General features: G+C 46.9%; 1 pseudogene; it reads left to right on the forward strand.

Annotated features, from left to right (window-relative positions):
• The first annotated feature begins 1,012 nt into the window (after positions 1–1,012).
• LOC123086131 (probable leucine-rich repeat receptor-like protein kinase At1g35710) lies at positions 1,013–5,023 on the forward strand (annotated as a pseudogene).
• The last annotated feature ends 16,727 nt before the right edge of the window (positions 5,024–21,750 follow it).

Here is a 21,750-nt window from a genome sequence, read left to right on the forward strand (position 1 = left end):
TGCCAAATTGCCAATAACAATGACCGCCGCATCCGCTAGCTTCCCGCCAGCGCTGGAATAGCCAAAAGTAGCAGCATCAGTTCGGCGCCGTTCGCCTTGACCGACGACTTCAGCGCTCTCCACCGGCCCCGTGAAGTGGGAGCAGGTAGCACTGCGAGTATGCGGTTTCCTCCGATTCAGCCCGGCCGGTCCATAATAAATCAGTTCAATTGCTAATTTCATGTCAGTCAACATTTGCGCCCCACGGGCCATGGCACCACGCGTTTTCACTTTTTTTTTGAATGTTGGTAGTTCTACCAAATTCATTGATCAGGAGAAAGAAGATTGGTCCAGTTTATAAGGGAAACCGGACCCAAAAACCATACAAACTGCGCCTTTCGGCAGCAGCACACACAACACATATCCTCGCGAGCCACGGGTCCCTCTAACCGGATCCATCTCCAGGACGATGCCCCCAAGAGAGAACACGACACGGAATGGCGCCGCCATCGTCTGATTTAAACTAGATCAAGAGTTTCCCCCGGAGCACGTTGGGAAAGGCAAGGTAAGAGCAGCTATATCGATGCCTCCAACGAGGAAGCGACGCGTGAAAGCGCCGCCGTCGACGACTCCGGCCGCAACCGGAGTACGACTTTCGCCGACAGTCTCACCTGCATAGCCTGAACCCAGGATCCAATCAGCCTACACAGCGAACCACTATCCCTGCCTCCACGGCCAACCGCACCTCCCCGACGAGCTCGACGTGTTTCCAACCTTGCATCCACACACCCCACTGGACGGAGGATGCAACCCCTAGCGGCGCCATTCGTCTCCCGTCGGAAGGATGCAACCAAGCACCACGACATTCGTCTCCTCGAGGATGCAACGCCTGCCGGCCATTCATCTCCCGACGAAGGATGCAACACCCGCAGCGAGGCCATTCCTCTCCCTCCAGCCACCACCATCACGGCCTCCCACCCGAAGCAGCATCGAGCTCACCGAACCACCAAACAGAAGGATGAAACACCAGGCGATGGTGCCATTCATCTCCCACAGCCTCACCCGCACGGGCAGCAGAAACCAGATCGACCACTGCTCCCTGCGGAGCTCCCATGCGCGGGCCTGGCCGCTAACGCCCCAGCACAGCCGCGACCCTAACACACCAGATCCGGGCCGCCAGAGCCACGGCGCGGCATCCAGGCGCCAGATCCGGATCCCCGGCGCGCGAGCACGGCGCCTCCCTGCGCAGCCAAGCCGCTCCTCCGGACGCGGTCACCCCGCCACAGTGCGCGCCCTCGAGACGCCAGATCCGCGCGGGCTGGAGACCTCGCGCGCCCACGGCTCCTACGCCGCGAGCTGCCTCCTCCTCGCGCCAGAGGCGCGCGCTAGCCACCCCTCCGCCATGGCGTGCCGAGCAGCGCCGGCCCGCGCACAGCCACACGCCGCAGCGCCTCGCGCCTGCCTCCTCCGCTTGGCGCAGCTGCCCCGCAGCCTACCTCGTGAGCGGGAGTGGAAGAGCTCGCCGCCGCCGACACCACACGGGCTTTGCCCGGGCGGCGCTCGCCGGCGGCGGCGGGGGAGGAGGGGAGGATGGGTGGCGGCGGTGCCCGGCGGCTAGGGTTAGCGCTCGGGCCGCTCGCGGGGAGCAACACGGAGCTCGGGGTGAACATGTGTGAAAAAACTTTGTAGACCGAACAAATATTAGAACATCAATGTGTGAAAAAACTTTCAGATTTTTTGGTCTGATATAAATATACAAAATGAGATTTTCTTTGAATAAAAATATTATTTCAAGTATTTAAAATGCATGAAAAAATCTGAAAGTTTTTTCCTATATCGTAGTTAGAATGTATTGTTGTTCTGCAAAATTTGAAGTTCATATGTTGTGTCGTTTGAGAGAAACAAAAAAGATAAATGTGTTTGCACGGATCTTGATGCATAAATGGATGGCAAAGATAAGGGATACCGTGTAGCGTGAACTATGGAATGGAACCAGCCCCTGTGACTGGACGGGCGTAGCCTGCAGCAACGCTGTGCTGCTTCGTGGTGATGTTGTCGTAGTTGTGGACAACATTTCACTTCCGTTCCGCCATATTCATGGCAGGTTGGACAATCTCCACTTTGCAGACTTGCCTTATCTTGTCTATCTGGACCTCAATTTCAATTTCCTTTTGGGACCAATCCCGTCAAGCATTGGAGTTCTGGCCGAGCTTGCTTACTTGGATCTGTCCTACAATGGCCTGAACGGATCTATCCCAACTTCCCTAGGTAATTGAACTAAAATAATCTCCCTTGATCTCTTCTACTACAGTTTTTTCTACCATGCCTAGTAATGTATGAATTTGATGAGCCTTCACTTACCAACTAAGTCCTGCCTGCTGCACATCATGAGCCTTCTCCTAGCCTTGGAGCTGCTGCTGCTCCTGCTCGCCTTGCCACACCTTACTTCTGCCTCAAATTCCACGCATCCGTCACTGTATCGGCAAGCCAAGGCACTTCTCCAGTGGAAATCAAGCCTAGAGGGATGGAGCTTTGAGCTGGACTCATGGACAAAGGTAACCAGCCCCGGTGACTGGACGGGCGTAGGCTGCAGCAACGCCGTGCTGCCTCGTGGAGTTCTAGCCGAGCTCACTTACTTGGGTTTGTCCCAGAATGGCCTGAATGGATCTATCCCAAGTTCCCAACTTCCCTAGGTAATTGAACTAAACTAATCTCCCTTGATCTCTCCTACTACAGTTTTTTCTACCATTCCTAGTACACTATGAATTTGATGAGCCTCTCCACTTTGCAGACTTGCCTCATCTTGTCTACCTGGACCTCTGTGGGAACTCTCTCTCGGGCCTAATCCCATCAAGCATTGGAGCTCTTGTCAAGCTCGTGTTCTTAGATCTATCCTACAATTTTCTCAATGGACTTTTCCACCATCCATAGGTAATTGTACAAAACTAACGACTCTCGGTCTGTCACACAATTTATTTTCCAAAAGATCCATTGAAAGCATAGGAAATTTGACGAGTTTAGAAAACTTAGATCTTTCATACAATCACATAAATGGTTCCTTCCCTTCAATCATTTTGTAATTAGCCTCTCTAACAACACTAGATCTTGAATCCAATCAGCTTAACAGCATGTTACCACCACAATTTCGATCTCTTATAAATCTATCATATCTGGATCTTTCCAACAACCAGATCACGGGTTCCACTGGGAGCATAACCGGTCTAACAAGTTTAGAATTCTTGTATCTTTCCAACAATCTAATAAATGGTTCTATCCCATCGAACTTTTCGAAATTGATCTCTCTTACAACACTATCACTTAAGTCCAATCAGCTTAGTGGCCTATTACCTCCAGAGTTAGGATCTCTTGTTCTTCTAACTGATCTGGATCTAAGTAGAAACCAGTTTCTAGGAAGCATTCCACCTCAGATAGGACATTGCCACCTTTTGTCATCGTTACTCATATCAGACAACTTATTAACAGGAGAAATACCACAAGAATTTGGTTATCTTACCAACCTATATGAGCTGGACTTGAGTAGAAACAATTTAAGTGGCACCATCCCAGGGACTTTTTCTAAATTTTCCCAACTGTATAGGATGAATTTATCATATAATAGTTTGGGTGGCGCAGTTCCATTACTTCCATATGCATCTGTCTCTGGACCCTTGATATCACTTGACAATAATATGGATTTATGCGGTGAACATTTTTATGGTGTAAAACCATGTGAAGTACCAAAGCTTGACAGAGAACGACAAAGCAATAAGCATCCAAATAAGATGCGACCTATAATCATTTTTTCTTCATTTTCATTTGCCGGCCTTGTAATAGCAAGCATTGTGGCTGTTTGTTGGAGAAGAAAAATCATAAAAATTACTACCGAAAGCAAGTCTGGAGATATACTTTCCATATGGAATTTCGATGGGAAGATCGCGTTCAAAGAAATACTCACTGCAACAGAAAATTTTGATGAGAAATATTGCATAGGCATTGGAGCCTACGGATCAGTCTTCAGAGTTGAGCTTGGAGGGGGGAAGATTTTTGCAGTCAAGCTCCTCCACTCGATGGAAGAATACAGCGATGAGGGGACATTTCATGCTGAGATTGAAATACTGACGAAAATAAGGCACCAATGCATCGTCAAGCTGTATGGATTCTGTTCCCACTCCCGGTGCAAATTTCTCGTCTATGATCTTATCGAGAGGGGAAGCTTATCGTCTATTCTGCATGAGCAAGAGCTAGCGATGGAGCTAAATTGGCCCAGGAGAGTTGTTGTCGTGAGGGATGTAGCTCAAGCTCTCTCCTACTTGCACCATGACTGCGACCATACAATCGTGCATCGTGACATAAAAAGCAGTAATATTCTTCTGAACCTCGATTATAAAGCTTATGTCTCGGACTTTGGCATGGCGAGGAAGCTGAAGCACCGTTACTCAAGCTGGAGCTCTATCTTTGCAGGGACATGTGGCTACATAGCCCCAGGTACATACATGGGCTTAATATTTTGTTTATCCTTGAATTAATATGAAAACGTGATTCAGAAAGAGACAAAATGTGGTTTTGTTTTTTTGTTGCAGAATTGTCATCTACCATGTTATGGACAGAGAAGTGTGACGTGTACAGCTTTGGCGTGGTTGCACTGGAAGTTTTGATGGGAAAGCACCCGGGTGATTTGCTCCTTCCATTCTTCTGCGGAACAGAGCAGCCGGAAAAGCTCAAAGACATCCTGGATCAACGCATCGCAGCACCGTCAACCATTGATGAGGGGAAGGATGCCATTTTGGTTGCCTTGGTGGCCTTTGCTTGCCTGCAAGTCTCTCCAAAAGCTCGGCCAACAATGCAGCAGGTATATCAGGCACTCACGAACAGAAACCGCCCAACGCTGATGCTCAGGCCATTTCATGAAATCAGCCTGCAAGATCTGCACGATTACTGTGGCGCCATGGAGAATATACGAAGCTACATACTAGTCTCCTTTGTTGGCAACTACATGTTTGGCACGTTTCTGTTTGAGATAATGGATCTATACTGCCAGGCTTGAAATTTGAAGTGTCATGTATCAAGAGATTGATATGAACAAGAGATTTCTGTGGATAACTGGTTCTTGAAGCGACATTTAGATATGGCAATTAGCATCTTAACATTTTTTTCTCGAATACGCATAGCATGCGTATCTTACATTAAAGAGAGAAAAAAGGGGTACAAGAGCCCTCCACCGAGGGTGTTACAACACACCCACTCCACCGTATCAAGGGTACACACTACACCTCACCTCCGACCCACCTATGTATCCACCTAAAGAAGGGTTCCAAGTCCGACCGTATGAGGCCGGCCGTCTTCCAAGCCCTACCCTCCGAAAGGATCCTACCAAAGAGTCTATTAAGTGACGGGGAGTCGCCGTCAAACACGATCCCATTTCGATGTTTCCAGAGCTCCCAAAGGGAAAGGATGATGATGGTCCGTGAGCCCCTCGCCGGCATGCCGTCCCCTCCTATGTTTACCAGCCATGATGGTACCATGTCGTCCTGCGTTGGCGTCCACTCCGGCTTGCCTAGTGCCGTGCAAATCTGCAGCCAAAAGGACCGGGAGAAGGCGCACTGAAGCATGATATGGTTCATCGTTTCAATCTCCTGGTCGCAAAGCAGGCAAACCTCCTGATGCGGCAGCCCCCTCCTGGCCAAACGATCTGAGGTCCAACAGCGGTTCCGCACCGCGAGCCAAGTGAAAAAACGGCACTGAAGGGGGGCCCGATTTTCCCACGTTGCTGCCGCTGTCGGGACCACCTCCCTGCCTGAGAACTTCGCCGCGTAAGCCGAGCTAGCAGAGTAGACCCCGCTCCTCTCCCATGCCCACACGATCCGGTCGTGCACTCCCTCCTGGAGTTGATATCCTTGGACCCGCTCCCACAGCTCCATAAACTGGAGGAGCGCCGGCCCTTCCAAATTCGGACCCACGTACTGTGCCCACGCGCCATTAGCTAATGCCTCGTTGACGTGGAGTTGCCGGCGAACGCGTTTGGGAATCCTGGAGTAGATGGCCGGTGCAACTTTCCCGATCCTGAATCCTTCCAGCCACCTGTCCTCTGAGAACAAAGCCTGTCTACCGTCTCCGACCGTCGTGTGCATCACCGCGTTGCATAGCTGCCTAGCTGCTTTTGGCACCGATATGGTGAACTCACTCCATGGTCTCGAGTTATCTGTCCGCGGCACCGATTGGGGATGGGTGGAGAGGGAGAGGAGAGTGAAAAGAACACTCACTGCCCGGGGAAGGGAAGCACCAGCAGTCAATGACCAGATCCTTCTTCAAACGAACCGGCGAGCGCAGATCGGAGGAAGCCCATGGCGTGGCGGCGGTGGTGGCAGCCCCTGGGTGACGACTGACGAGCGAGGGTGCGAGTGCTCTCTCTCGCAGGTGACCCACCTCTCCCTCCCTCCCTCTCTCAGCCCCGGATCTGAGAGGGATGGCGGCGTCCACCACCGCGCCTTGGCCTCTCCCTGAACTCCAACGCACAAGCTAGGGCTAGAAGTGTTCGGGACCTAAGCAGTGGGGGTGCAGGAGGATGAATGAGACAGGTGACGGCGTGCTGGAGACGGCGGGTGGTCGGCGGCGTGTGGGCTGCTAGCTAGCGGGCGGCGGTGGAGGGAGTGTGTGAGAGGATTTAGGTTTGGGGGATTTGGATTTGGTCGTGGCACCTTTTGAAGGCCGAATGAAAAAATCGGAAGGAGTCTTGGCGCTAAGTTTTCGGCACGTGCGCGCGCAAAGACGAGCCGGCCCAATTGGTAATGAACAGTCAGTCGGCATTAATCGCCGACCAACAGTCTGATGGAGATACGAGCTTTCCCGACCGATAGTCCAACGTGAAACATTCCAGTTTTGCCGACCGACAATTGGACTCAATACATCAGTATTACCGACCAACAGTTAGATAGAAGTTTTCCCGACCAGCAGTCTGTTGGTAAAATTGACTTTTCCTAACACACATCAGTAGGGAAATCTAGTGCGTGGTGTAGTGCCGGGCGAGCCACGGCCATCTGGCTTGCATGGCGATGTTCATCCACTTAAGGTCCGGAATCCCAAGGCCACCTGCCCACTTGGGGGCACAAACAGTCGGCCATGCCACGGAACAGTTTCCTCCCTTCGCCTCCGCTTTTCCACACCATAAAAACCCTCGCAGAATTTTGTTTATGGCCTTTATTATCTTAGCTGGGAGCTCCATTGCTAGCATCGCATGTATTGGCATTCATGATAGCACCGACTTAACAAGGAGTAGCCTTCCACTCTTCGGAAGTGATGAAGCTCTCCAAGTGGGTAGGCATGTCGCAATGTGTTCCACCAGCCCCTGAAGCTGGGCTGCCGATTGCCGACGTATGGTCAATGGGAGCCCAAGATATCTTATCGGGAATCTCCCAAGTGAGCAGCCAAGGGTATCAACCACCACCTCCATTTGGTCCTACGTGCACCTGATCGGTAGCGCAGCACTCTTGCGCAAGTTGGCCTTGAGGCCCGAGGCAGCAGCGAAAATCTCCAGAATGAGTGAGCACGCCCGCAAGTCCATCATGTGTGGTTTAAGAAATACCATGACGTCATCCGCAAAGATTGACATCATGTGCCGTAGTCCAGATGGTGCAAGGGGGGCAAGGAGGCCAAGCTCAGCCGCCTGGTAGAAGAGCCGCTGAAGTGGCTCCATGACAAGAAGAAAGAGCATTGGCGACATTGGGTTCCCCTGTCTTAGTCCACATTTGTTGCATATTGGCTTCCCTGGGACTTCATTGATCATAACTCTCGTGGAGGATGTGGCAAGGAGCCCACAGATCCACCCAATGCACCGTCGTCCAAAACCCATAGCATGCAAAACCTCCAATAAGAATGGCCACGGGACGGAATCAAAAGCTTTCGATATGTCGAGCTTTAAGAGCTCGGTGGGATCCCTCAAGACATGAAGCCGCCTAGCCGTTCCTTGCACGAGCATGAAATTATCATGTAAATATTTGCCCTTCACGAATGCGCTCTGGTGCTTGCCCACCAAGCGAGGTAGATCATCCACGAGCCTAGAAGCGAGTACTTTGTCGAAGATCTTGATTGCGCTGTGCGCCATGCTCACTGGTCTGTAGTCACGGAGCTCCTCCGCCCCATCCATCTTCGGCAACAAGGACACCAGCGCCTTGTTAATTGCTAGCATGCCCCGTGTGTCTCCACGGTAAAACGCGTCCAACGCCCTAAGCAAGTCCAGCTTGATGATGCTCCAGCAGCAAGCATAAAACCTATTGGTGAACCCATCCGGGCCCGGCGCCTTGTCCGGTGGCAGCGATTTGACCACCTTCTCAAGCTCCTCCTCGGTGAAAGGCAACTCCAGGTGTGATAGATCAAGCCTCGGGAGCCCCAGGTCCTCAAGCCGCAAGGCGACACCCCTCTCCTTGGTCGTGCCGAGCAGCTGGCCGTAGTAATCGTCCACTTCCTCCGCTACCTGATCGTGCCCAGTGATTAGCTGCTCATCCTTCTTGAGGGAAGTGATCATGTTCTTCCTTCGTCTTTGCCTGGCATGCCGGAAGAAGAATTCAGTGCTGGCGTCCCCTTCTTTCAAGTGCAGAATATGAGACCTCTGTCTAGCGATGCCCCTCTCTAGCGATGTCCCCTTCTTACTATTTGCCTAAGTACCGATTTAGTCTAGTTTGTTTGACTGACATTTGGTGGGAGTGTTTGGATGATAGTTCTGTGATTAATGGTTCTTGTTGATAGTATGCAATCAGTTAGGGTGTAGTTTATTTTGCCATTGTGTTTATCTTTCTCCAAAGCAAAGCCATCTCAGGAAATTTGATCACGTGCCCTTGTTTTCTTTGCCTTCTTGATCATACATATGCCCTATTAACTTATTTAAGCCATTTCGAATTGCTGAGCAAAATATTGGTAAGTGAAATGAAGATCTTGCCCCTTGGCAAACTTACAATTTCTCCAAACTCACATAGCTCAACAGAACCAATCAGCCAGGCCTGTTCATCCTGTTCGACAGCAGGGAGCTCCGCCACGTACAGGAAAGCCACCACGATTCATTACAGAAGAATTCTACTTCACTAGCAACACCAGAAGAGAGAATGATGAAAAGAAAGCACATCAGGTTATTCATATATGTACGCGATGGCTTCGTACTTGGTCTATCCTGCAGAGGCCGGAGGACAGAGACCTTTTTATGATGGCGTCTATGCGTCTAGAGCATTCGGCCAGGGAGGTTTTCTACCCCCATGGATGGCGGTGTGATCTTCGGATAGGATCTGCCACGTCTTAGGCTGGATTTATGTTTCTTTTAGCTCTGTTTCTTTTTGTTGTTTTTCGGACCTTGGATTTGTTGGCTGTGTGCATCTGGTTATGCAGAGGCCGGGCGTTTTTTTGATGCGACTGTATCACCTCGATAACTCAATTCAATGAAATGCCCTTTATCGAAAAAAAGCAACACCAGAAGAGAGAATGATGAAAAGAAAGCACACTACAAACTGAAGTTTCTCATTTTGGGCAATCAACTTTTCGATACGTCGAACATGCTACGAGAAGCCGCATTGCTTATGATGAGCACATTTATCATCCAAATTTTCTTGACCATGCCATATAACCTGTCCAACCACACGAAGAATTGCCAGCTGTTCACCAAACATACTAAATACAGCAACTTGATTCTGAGCGTTAAAGAACAGAGAAACAAGCTTCTTGTCCTTGTCATTCCACTGAATAATTGGCCGGGTTCAGAGAAGTCCAAGACTGCTGCAAGATCAACCTTTAGCATCGGCATTGTAGACCTTCAGCCAGAGGGAGCCTCATCATCCCTTGGTGCTACCCAGAGCAGAGTTGAGCTTCTCTGTGACATGCCCTGCGCTGCCATGGTCGGGAACAGAGACGAAGGGAAAGCTAGGGAGGAGTGACGAAATCGACAGGTAGAGTCGGTCATCGGAGATTCCACGCGCGCATGCTGTGCCTGTGAGAATTGAGGCTAAAGCGTATGCAATTAAGCAGGGACGCGTACGTGTTATATAGAGGCAAAGATTACAAAGAGGTTAGGTGGTTAGGGCGTGGATTGATCTACAAGAAACTAGGCTATGCAATCTCAACAGCCCCACCGATCCTTATCCCTCAGTTACACATAACACGCACGCACGCACGTCTACATACGGTTTATACATCACCGTAGAATACAATGCTTAACACTACCCCTCAATCATAACTTATCTAAGTTAAGATTGTGTCGAAAAGCTTCTAGCTGCCTCAAAGACAAGGGTTTAGTAAACCCATCTGCAATCTGATCACCTGTAGGCACAAACCGAACATTGAGTAGTTTATTTGCTACCCGTTCGCGAACAAAGTGATAGTCGATCTCGATATGCTTTGTTCGAGCATGAAAATCAGGATTAGCGGTCAAATATGTGGCACCAAAATTATCACACCAAAGTGATGCAGTCCGCGGGTGATGAAGACCCAATTCTGTCAACATATTCTGCACCCAAATAACTTCAGCAGTTGCATTAGCTAAGGCTTTATACTCAGCCTCCTGCTGGACCTGGAAACAGTAGCTTACTTGCGAGCAATCCAGGACACTAAGTTGCTTCCAAGAAAGACTGCAAATCCTCCCGTGGATCGTCTGTCATCAGGGCAGCCTGCCCAATCAGCATAAGAAAAGGCACCGACAAGCATGGAGTCAGATTTGCAAAGTTTGAGTCCAAGCCCTAGCGTCCCTTGAAGGTACCGGAGGATCCTCTTAACTGCAGTCCAATGAACAGAAGTGGGAGCATGCAAGAACTGACAGACCTTATTAACTGCATAGGAAATATCTGGTCGAGTCAAGGTAAGATACTGTAGTGCTCCTACCACACTTCTGTACCGAGTGGAGTCATCTGGTGCAAGTAGTTCTCCATCATGAAGAGATAGTTTCTCGGAGAGGGCCAGAGGTGTAGAAGAAGGTTTGCAACCTTTCATCCCAATGTGTTGAAGAATTTCTTGGACATATTTTTCCTGTGATAACAAAATACCACTTCCAACCGGTTTCACCTCAATGCCAAGAAAAAAAATGTAGAGGCCCTAAATCTTTGAGTGCAAAATCCATACGCAGGTCCTTAAGAAGAGACTCAACTGCTGTAGGAGAAGAGCTGGTAACAACAATATCATCAACATAAATAAGCATGAAGATGATAATGCCACGCCGACGATAGAAGAACAGCGAGGTATCTCCTTTTGATGCAACAAAACCAAGAGACTGTAGCTTGGAATATAACCGAGAGTAGCAAGCTCGGGGTGTTTGTTTCAAACCATATAGAGCTTTGTCAAGCTTACAAACATAATGCAGTGAGGTTTAACTTTCATACCCAGGAGGTTGCCTCATAAAAACTTCCTTTTTCAGAACACCATGCAAAAATGCGTTCTTGACATATAGTTGTCGAATGCACCAGTTTCGAGAGACTGCAACTGAGAGAATTAAGCGGATGGTGGCAGCCTTTACTACTTGACTGAAAGTGTCCTCATAGTCAAGTCCATACATTTGCTTGAAACCTTTGACAACCAAACGAGCCTTGTACCTGTCAATGGTGCCATCAGATCTCCTCTTGATTTTATACACCAATTTACAGTCAATGACATTGCTACCCCTGACTGGTGGAACCAAACGCCAGGTTTTGTTGTCCATTAGTGCCAAGTATTCCTCATCCATGGCCTTTTCCACTTGGGATCACCAAGTGCTTCACGTACATTTGTTGGTTCACCTGCAGCACAAAAAGAACTCCAACGAACACAACCATCCTTATAAAGTTTAGGTTTGACAATACCATTTTGTGATCTGGTGTGCAAGCGCACAGGAGGAGGTGGAGCAGGTTGAGCGGATTGAATTTGCAGCCGGTTTTGTGAAGCAAAATTGGCAGAATCAGCCGCAGCCACAGAAGATCCCGAGCCGACCGCAGCCGATCCCGAGGCAGATACATGGGACGGGTCAGCGAGATGCGGCGTGGCCGCCCGTGGTGAACCGCCAGGTGACAGATCCTGGCTGGGCCCTAGAGATTGCGGCGGCAGAGAGGCTTCCGAGTCCGCACCCAAGCCGCCACGTGGATCGCGCGGAGTCGCAACATGAGGGGGTGGCCCGCCTGGCCGACCAGAGGCACGTGGGGCTGGCCCGCCGGGAGTAGATGCGCGTGGGGTTGGCCCGCCTGGCCCGGACGCGGACGACAGCCGACCAGGGGACAGCGTGCCAGGGGGCCCGCCTGGCCGCCCGCCTGATGCGTCTGGCGACGCGGATCCCGGAGTAGATGGCGCTGCGGTTGCGTCAGGGAGCGATCCCGTGGAGATACTCCCGCCCAAATCCACTTCGGGAGCTGCGTCCGGATCCTCTGCAGCAGGCGATCCTGGCTGCATAAAATCAATGTTATTTTCATCGATTTCTTCACTGATTTCTTGACCTGTTGCCTGCACACTTTCAGCAGAATTATCAAGAGTATTAGAGATAGACATAGGGCCTGCAGCTGCGTCCACTCCTTGGAGAAAATTAGGTGGCAGAAGATGTGGTGGTAAAAGAAAAAGTTCTTTCCGAAGTTGCGCACCGGCATTGGAATGAAGTTTGGCGAAGGGAAATACTTGTTCGTCGAACACAACATCACGAGAGATATAGACATGCCCGGAAGAGATATCAAGGCATTTGTACCCCTTGTGAAGACTACTATAACCCAAAAAAGCACATTGCTTGGAGCGAAACTCGAGCTTGTGCTTGTTGAAAGGATGTAAGTTGGGCCATACGGCGCACCCAAAAATACGAAGGAAGGTGTAGTCTGGTTTGGTTCCAAAAAGACGTTCAAGAGGGGTTTGGTTCTTAATAACACGACTAGGAACGCGATTGATAAGGTAGACAACTGTGAGGAATGCTTCGTCCCAAAACTTTAGTGGCATAAACGCATGAGCCAAAAGCGAGAGACCAACTTCCACGATGTGTCTGTGTTTTCTTTCTGCAGCTCCATTATGTTGATGGGCATGAGGGCACGAGACATGGTGAGTAAAGCCAATGCGCTCAAAAAAAGGATTGAGCTTTTGGTATTCACCTCCCCAGTCTGTTTGCATAGCGAGAATTTTACGATTAAAAAGGCGTTCAACATGAGCTTGAAAGGAGTGGAATTTCTCAAACACATCACATTTATTTTTGAGCAAATAGATCCAACTAAACTTGCTGAAATCATCAATAAAACTGACGTAGTACTTTTGTCTGCCTACAGAGACGGGTCCATGACCCCAAACATCTGAATAAATGAGCTCTAAAGGAGCTTTGGACTCACTATTGGAACGGGAATAAGGTAGCTAATGGCTCTTGGCCATCTGACATGCATCGCAAACCAAAAGATGGTCTTGTTTATTTGACACAGGAAGATGAAAATCTCGAAGAATTTTCTAAACTACCGAAAGGGAGGGATGCCCTAGACGCTTGTGCCACCGAGATGTGGATGGTGTGGTTGCTGCAAGGGCTTGGCGTTGAGGGACACCTTGCCGACCAGTAACAGGAAACAAACGACATTTACTCTTGTTTTGAAGAATGGTTCTCCGGGTAGCCTGATCCTCGATAAAAAAAGTTTCAGGGTGAAGCTCAATAAACACATCATTATCTTTCATAAGCTGATAAGCAGAAAGAAGACTCTGTTCGGCACTAGGGACATGAAGGATGTTGTTTAATTTCAAGGAGCCAGAGGGAGTGGACAAAACTGAATGGCCAATATGTGCAATATCCATACCTTGACCGCTAGCGGTGTGAATTTGTTCGTTGCCGGTGTAGCGATCACGGACGGCCAGCTTTTCTAACTCTCCGGTGAGGTGATCTGTAGCACCGGTGTTGAGATACCAGTTGGTATCCACGCCATAGGAGTGAGCTGCGTTGGCAGCGTGAGGTTGGCCGCCGCCGCCGTTGTTGCCGCGACCACCACCACCAGCAGGGTTGCGGACGTTATTGTTGTAGCTCTTGTCATAGCGCTTTTTGCAGCGCCACGCCCCATGGCCCTCCTCTTTGCAGATCTGACAGCGTTCACGGTCACCGCGCACCCTGGTTGTGCGGCGCACCGCTAGAGGAACCACCACTAGAGTTGTCGTTGTAGCATGGTGGTCCGGGGTTGTTGTTGTAGCCGCCACGTCCACCGCCGCCGCCACTACTGCCGCCACCACGGCCGCCGCCACGTGACACAAGGTTGGCGGAGTGGTTCGGGGAGAACGCCGCCTGCTGGGCGGCGATGCAGCCTTCCGCCGCCAGGAGCAACGAGAAGAGCTCGGTGAGCCCGATCTGTTGATCAGTGGCGGCTCGCGTGGAGATGGCCGAGACGAAGCCATTGTAGTCCGGTTCATGCACCAGGCCCTGAAGAATTTGATCGATTAGATCATCTTCTCCAAGTGGCTTCCCGGCTGCTGCGAGTTCGTCAGCAATGCCCTTCATCTTGGTGAAGTAGGCTGCTGCCGACATGTCCCCCTTGCACGTATTACCTAGGGCAGACCGAAGCTGGAGAGTGCGTGCCCTAGATTGCGATGAAAAGCTTTGCACCAAAGCTTGCCAGATGCCAGCAGAAGTAGTATGGTTCGAGACTTGCATGAGGACATCACGAGAAAGAGATGCAATCAAGAACGTAAGCACCTGTTGGTCCTGTGTCTCCCAGATGGCGTGCTCGGGGTTCGGAGTGGTGACGGTTTCCTTCTTCCCGTCGGCGATGTCCCTCTCCGTGAGAAGAACGGTGTCTGGCTCCTTGCGAGATCCATCAAGGTAGCCCATCATGCCTGCAGCTTTGATGTGCGGCAGGACTTGCGTCTTCCATACAAGGAAGTTTTCCCTGGTCAGTTTCTCGGTGATGCTGTGACCAAGGGATGCGAGGGAGTGGGAGGCCATGGCGACGGAGGAGGACGAGGATGACATGACCTAGATGCGTGGGAAGAGTTTGGCTCTGTATACCATATGAGAATTGAGGCTAAAGCGTATGCAATTAAGCAGGGACGCGCACATGTTATATAGAGGCAAAGATTACAAAGAGGTTAGGTGGTTAGGGCGTGGATTGATCTTCAAGAAACTAGGCTATGCAATCTCAACAGCCCCACCGATCCTTATCCCTCGGTTACACATAACACGCACGCACGCACGTCTACATACGGTTTATACATCACCATAGAATACAATGCTTAACAGTGCCCGTGGTTGACAAGATAATCAGTCCAGTAATTTTGACTAGTAATTATTTTTGATGTTACAACTATCCTGAATCCTAGTAGTATCAATCTGGTATGCTTTCAAATAATAACACTGGTCATAGCTTGAATAGAGGCATCCTAGCTACTAGACTTCAGCTTGTATATATGGGCAACCCATGCAACGAGGTAGATATGAACTGGGATACGCCGCACCGAAACCTTTTCAAAACTGGTAGTCACAAACTGGAGTACAAATTCTAGTAGGAAAATCAGTACTAGCACAGACGGGTCATTATTTTGGCTTTCTTTATCTATAGTTCCACACTGGGTAGAAGTAGAACTCAGTTTTATCTATAATCTGAACATCAAGTGGAGTATGAGAGTGACTGAAAATAGATACCGATGCCAATAAGCAACATGCATAATTACTAATTACTGAACCAACGGAACCAAAAGTAATTAAATTCGCAGGCGACATCCCATTGTAATCAAATGATCAACTCACACTCAATACATGCACTCTAAATGAAAATAGTATGCCCAAAGAGAATGGCAACTATCTATATATACTGGCGAAGATGGAGCTGCATAAGTGTGTTTGGCATCACGTTGATATGCATCTGTGCCACTTTGAAAACAAATTTACTACCTATGTTGTTTATTTTGAGACATTGGAGTCCACCAAATTCAGTCAAGTTTTATTCTCGAAGCGATGCTCTGGTGTATTCCAGATTCACTTTCATTAGGTGTGAACACATTATGTGCCACTTGATATGTTTATAGTGTTGTGCCGTAGAGTGTTTTGTGGTCCGTTAACATCTCTAGAGATCAGGTGTTTAACAACCTTCAGCTGCAAGTTAAGGAAGAAGCACTCTCTTTGCTCATTGCCTCTGATCTGAAATTTTGGGCGATGGCGAGAGTGAAGACATGTCCTGAATTATGTGAGTAGTCTTGCTTTGTGCACTGGTTTGGCGTGGAGATATGCGTGTGTGTGTTTGTTTTATCGCCCTAGATCGGGTGAAGTTTTGTAATCTATAGCTCTTGCCTTCTATATCACTATGGCATGCATTTTGTGTACTCTGAAAAAAGAGAAAAACTTCTCTAGAAATCTTGAGATGTTCTTCTGCGCTCCTATTCCTGCCGGAGTCAAGAAGTTCGAAATTGGTGTACAGAACATAGGAAAGTTTGTAAGTATAAGGGAATAATCATTGCTAGCACGCAAGCAAGTTCACTTTTCCACTATTATGCATAATTTGATTTGAATTTTTTTGTTTGGCTCATAATGTTTGGGGCTCCGTTTTATTAAAATGTTTATGTTCTGTTAGCATTTACTAGACACGACTTTATTTGGAAGAACATCTATGGCGAACATAACTGGGACAGCTATGTTGAAATAAATGAACAAGCTAGCATGCATTTCACATGATTAAAACCTGTGGTTAAGGATTAATACGGATATGTGGGTGATCAGTTTGACGACAGTCAGTAGAGCTAAGGCAGGAAAGGGACAGGATCATGCAGCAGGGTCAATAGAGAAAAGTCAGGTTACACACTTTTAACTAATTTCCAGCACTGAAAGAACAGGTTACTCACCCCGCAAAAAAAAAAAGAACAGGTTACTCGGCTATCTTGGCGGTGGAATTTAGAGCAACATGTCTCTCAGAGTCAGAAACTACTTAGTTGGCATGGAAAGAAAACATATAACAAAAAAAAATTACTAGCAGAGTTGTAGCCTTGTAGGTACAGAAGCCAAATATATAGTCTTTATCCATTGACTAAACTGTACGTAACATGGAGGCATCAAAGGATGACCCGTTGCCTCTTTTGAGAAACTTCTCAAAAGCACATCTAGGTTTTTTGAAAAGCACATTCAGGTGACAAGGCAACCTTCTTTTCTTCAGAAATGATTCAGGTTTCATCTTGATCGGCAAGTTAGGCTCTGCACTCTGCGTCCCCTGAATCAAGGAGCCACACTGGACTTGTAAAAGAACATTATATTTCATGATAAGTGGTGTAGTGTCAATAACGCTCTTATATTATGGGACGGAGGGAGTAACTATAGTAAGGCATTGAAATTTCCAAACTAAATGTCCTTTTCTGTTTGCCATTTGGTGGAGAAATCCAGTGTTTCCTTTTTTTTTCTGAACTGAAATCCAGTGTTTCCTTCAGAAAAATGGACCCTGAATTTAGCTCTGTTCTTCTGAAGCAGCAAGAAGGCTTCTATCATCAAGCAGATAATTACTCACTTGAGCAGTAGTAAACACTACCGATTATGTCAAGAGCTAGACAAAGATTAGTTCAAAAAAAAGAGCTAGACAAAGATCAACAAAGCAACACAGAGATCAAGGCATCCAGGAGATGGTGATGCACAATGGCATCTGAAATCGAGTGACCATCAATAGAGCTAGCAGCACACATGCATGCTTGGAGATTATCATTGTGGTCGCCATGCATGCACGCCATTATCTGCTAGTGTTCTTGGATGCATGCATGCTGTTTCAATCATGCATAATCACTCTTGTCAATGGTGGATGGTGATTACGTGTCCCTCCAGACCATCATCAAGATCTAGGACACAAATTACTGATCTCGAGGCTGACAGCACAGTAGACAGTAGTGTCTGTCAAGAGACACCATCATGATTCCTGACCAAAAGTTTTATCTTTTGTGTATTTCTTTCTGCTGTGTAGATATGTTCTGAGCTTGCAACCTTAGTCCATACTGCAAGCAAGGCAGGGACAAGAGACGACGGTGCGCCATGTACGTATCTACATCCCGATTGCGTGCCTTTTCCAAACGCATATACATACAAAATAAAGTAGTAGTATTGGTGTGACGTGGTGCTGATTTTCAATGCAAATGTAAAGGAAGCATTAAAGAGAATATGAATGCAAAATCCAACAGGATTGAATAATATAGTGTTAGGTTCTAAAAGGAAAATGGGAGAACAAGTAGAAGGCCAAAAGACATGGGATTTAACACAAGTAAAGTGCATTAACCTTCCGGCTTTGCAGATGTACAAACAGAAAGCACCAAGTCAAACAAAGACATGGCTGAACTGTGCTACACTTTATGAACCCAGAACTACCCCTAAAAGCACACCTAGTTGAATCACTCACTTTGGGTGCGACTAAAACATACTCTCTCCACCCCAAAATAAGTGACTCAACTTTGTACTAACTTTATAGACATCACTATGATATTTCTTATTACTATTAATTAAGCACTAACTGAATTGAAGATCTTCCACATAGCCCAATCTGAAGAAGTCAAGAAAAGAAGAAGGAAGAACCCCGAGCTTGCAGAATCCAGGTTCAAGCCTCAGCCACCATATCAAAGATCCATAAGTAGACACAATGACCGCATATTTAAGTGAGAAACACAACACTTCAAAAACAAAAAGATTAGCCTTACCATTTTCCTCTAGCATGCTTAACATGATCATGTCGCATACATGTAGACGCATGGCATGGGAAGAGGACCACCCCCAGAAAGCTTAGGCCCAACTATGTGAAGTTTCGCCAATTCTATTTGACACATAGGCCGGCACATTAGCGTTAGCGCTCCACCGTTTCAGCCGATTTCTTTTCTGTCAGCCTTACTGTTCTAGGTCTGGTTTCTGGCCTTTTTTTCGTTTTTATGATTTTTTTTACTCAGTTTTATTTAATTCTGGTTTTATGGTTTTTAATTTTAGTGATTTTCTGGTGAGTCTTTCAGTTTTATATTCTGCATTTTTATTTCCTATAAGTTTGTGCAACATAATAATTATTTTAATGTAGGATTTTTCCAGTACACACTGAAGATTTTTTAATGTACCATGAACGATTTTTTAAGGGTAAATTTTTCTAATATACTTTAAATATCTTTTCATATATACAGAACTTTTTATTATATGGTGAACATTTAAAAAAGAATTACGATTTATAAATAAATTTAATATATATTAAACATATTTTAAATATTATTGAATTTATATAATATACGATGAACATTTTATATACAGACTGAACTTTTTCATTCAAGCTACTATATAGCGCAAACTGCGAGTAATAGCGCCACATAGCCAGCAGTTCCCTCTTGTTGGGCCGGCCCATTTTCATGGGAGATGTTTATCTTGTAATTGAAATGCTAAAAAATTTTAAAACTGTTCTTTGTGTATTTAAAATTATTCAATGTGCGTTTAAAATATTAATATTTATTTGAAGAAACATTTTTTGTGCATTGAAATCTCTTCAAAATGTATTAAAAAGTTCAACATGTCTTAAAAAATGTTCGAAATTTTTTGACCAATTTTCATTGTTTATTATTTGAACAATGCTCAACATGTATTTAAAAAATATTAAATGTGTATTCTAAAATATAAAAAATATATTTTAGAATTTATGTATATAAAACACACAAAATTAGTTAGGAAAAGAAACATAAAAATGCGAAAACAAAAACCACAGAAAAAAGGAAAACATGAAAAGAAAAGTGAAAAGAGAAAAACATAAAAATGAGAAAGAAATGGAAAAGGAAAAAAATAGAAAGATACAAGAAAATAAAGAATACGTAAATAAAAAGAAAACTAATAGAGAGAAAAATCCAAAAAAATGAAAAGTTGATTTAGTTCAATCAATGCGAGCGAGCATAGCAGCCTACAAGTAGAACAGAAAAATAGAAAGAAACAAAAAAGGCAACATAAGTTCTTGGTCCCTCTAGGAGCTACTAAGTGTTACAATAAACCAAAAAAGAAACACACAACAGTTTTTCGGTCCACGCTAGGAGAGATACCTCACAAATCAAAAGACAAACTAGTATATTGGGCCGGTCAACCTTGTGATGCATGTAGGCTAGCGTGATGTTGCGGTCACAGTAAGCGAGATATATTTTGGTGCTAAATTCTACTAGCAGGTAGTGACCACTAATTAGCCTAAAATCAGCCTAGAGGCCTCAAAATAGCTTGATTACTATGATCTTTACTTTTGTGGTAGAATAATTTATCATATAAAATGACCAATAGTTACAACTCATGCTCTAGGTTTCGTGCTGACCTTCTCGTCCAAAGGAATATGGATATGTGAAATGTAAGTCCAACATGAAACAAGTGGTGGTATTTTACATACTTAATTCCTGGGATCTTAAGCATGGAAGGATACAAGGATATACTTAATGTTCACGCTAGTGTAAATAAAAATAGTCATGTGCATCCTAACGATGTAGAGCCGGCGGTTTTAACATCCATCTCTAAAATAACTCAAGACCCACCCAAAGAGTCGTAGAGAAGCAGGAACAAGAAAATAAAAGATCGATCTTATTCCTTTTCTTAGCGAGATTGAATGCATCGAACAACATGAGAAACAGTTGGAAGTTCTCTACTCCAGAGAGAAGTAAGCATAACATATTTTAGATTTGCAAATGTTTCTTAGTTCCTAAATTTGCATATATTTAACCCTGAGCACTGACCCATGTATATAAAGATGGAACAATTTTTACTGTTAATAGTTAAGGTTAGCATTGAGAATATTATTTTAAATTCGCAATTTTTTACGGACTTTCACTTTTCCTAAGAGCATCTCTAGCAGACCCCGTATAACGCTGCGACCCGCAAAATAACCGTAAAATACGGATCCGCGTGGAAAATCCTGCCCGACTAGACCCTGCAAAACGTGTCCGACCCATAAAAGTTTTTGCACGGCGCAACATAATTCCCGTCCCAACCCGTGAAAACGCCCCCCCCCCCCCCCCGCCCGTCGGCGCCCTATACATAGCGGGAGCGGTTGGTGGGGGGGGGGGACATTTCAGCCCGCACTTTTCCCCACCCACGGCCGCCCCTCTCCACCTCGCACCACGCTTTTCCCCACCACCCGCCGCCTACAATTCCGGCCAAACTAGCCGGCCGGAGGGCCGCCACACGCCCGAGCTTGCCCTCTGCCACTTTCTCCTGCATCGGCGGGTCGGAAAGTTGCAGATCGGCGACTGGTCGACGCGGCGGCCGGATTTGGCGTTTCCGGCCACCGGTGGCTGCGCCAAGCCATCGATTGGTCGGCGAGCAGTCCGCCCAGCCTTGGCAAAGCCCCAACGCCCTATGCAGGTATGAGTTCGTCCTATAGCCACCGGCGCCGCAGTCGGTTTGCCGGCAAGGATTCGCCGGCCATCCGTCGGGCTCGGTGCTCGCACAGCGGCTCGCCGGCTCGCATATGCCGCTAGTACAGTGCAACGGCTACACGCGGACAATGGTGCGGCTAACTTCTGGCACGCCGAAGCACGCCGGATGGGTGTTCTTCAAAGCGAAAACGACGAGGTATGTGTTGTTTCCATTCGTCTTTGTCACTGTATTCTTCGGTTCAATTGCGATAGCTCATTTTGAACATCGTCATGTGTGTAGGAAGATGGGTGCTCATTTTGGTTTTGGGGAGGAGAATACATTGATTTATTGATATAAAGAAACTTAATAGATGTTTGTGCACTCCTTAGTAAAATTGAGGCTAAAGATGCGGCTGCATGTGCAATTAGAGAAGAAAGTAGAGGAAAAGCATCGTCTACTTCTTTAGAACCAAAGAAGAATGAAGAATGCAAGATTAAGAATCCACACATCAACAACGAATGCATGGAGAAGATATT

Source organism: Triticum aestivum, chromosome 1A, assembly GCF_018294505.1.
Source record: "Triticum aestivum cultivar Chinese Spring chromosome 1A, IWGSC CS RefSeq v2.1, whole genome shotgun sequence".
Classification (NCBI taxonomy): domain Eukaryota; kingdom Viridiplantae; phylum Streptophyta; class Magnoliopsida; order Poales; family Poaceae; genus Triticum; species Triticum aestivum.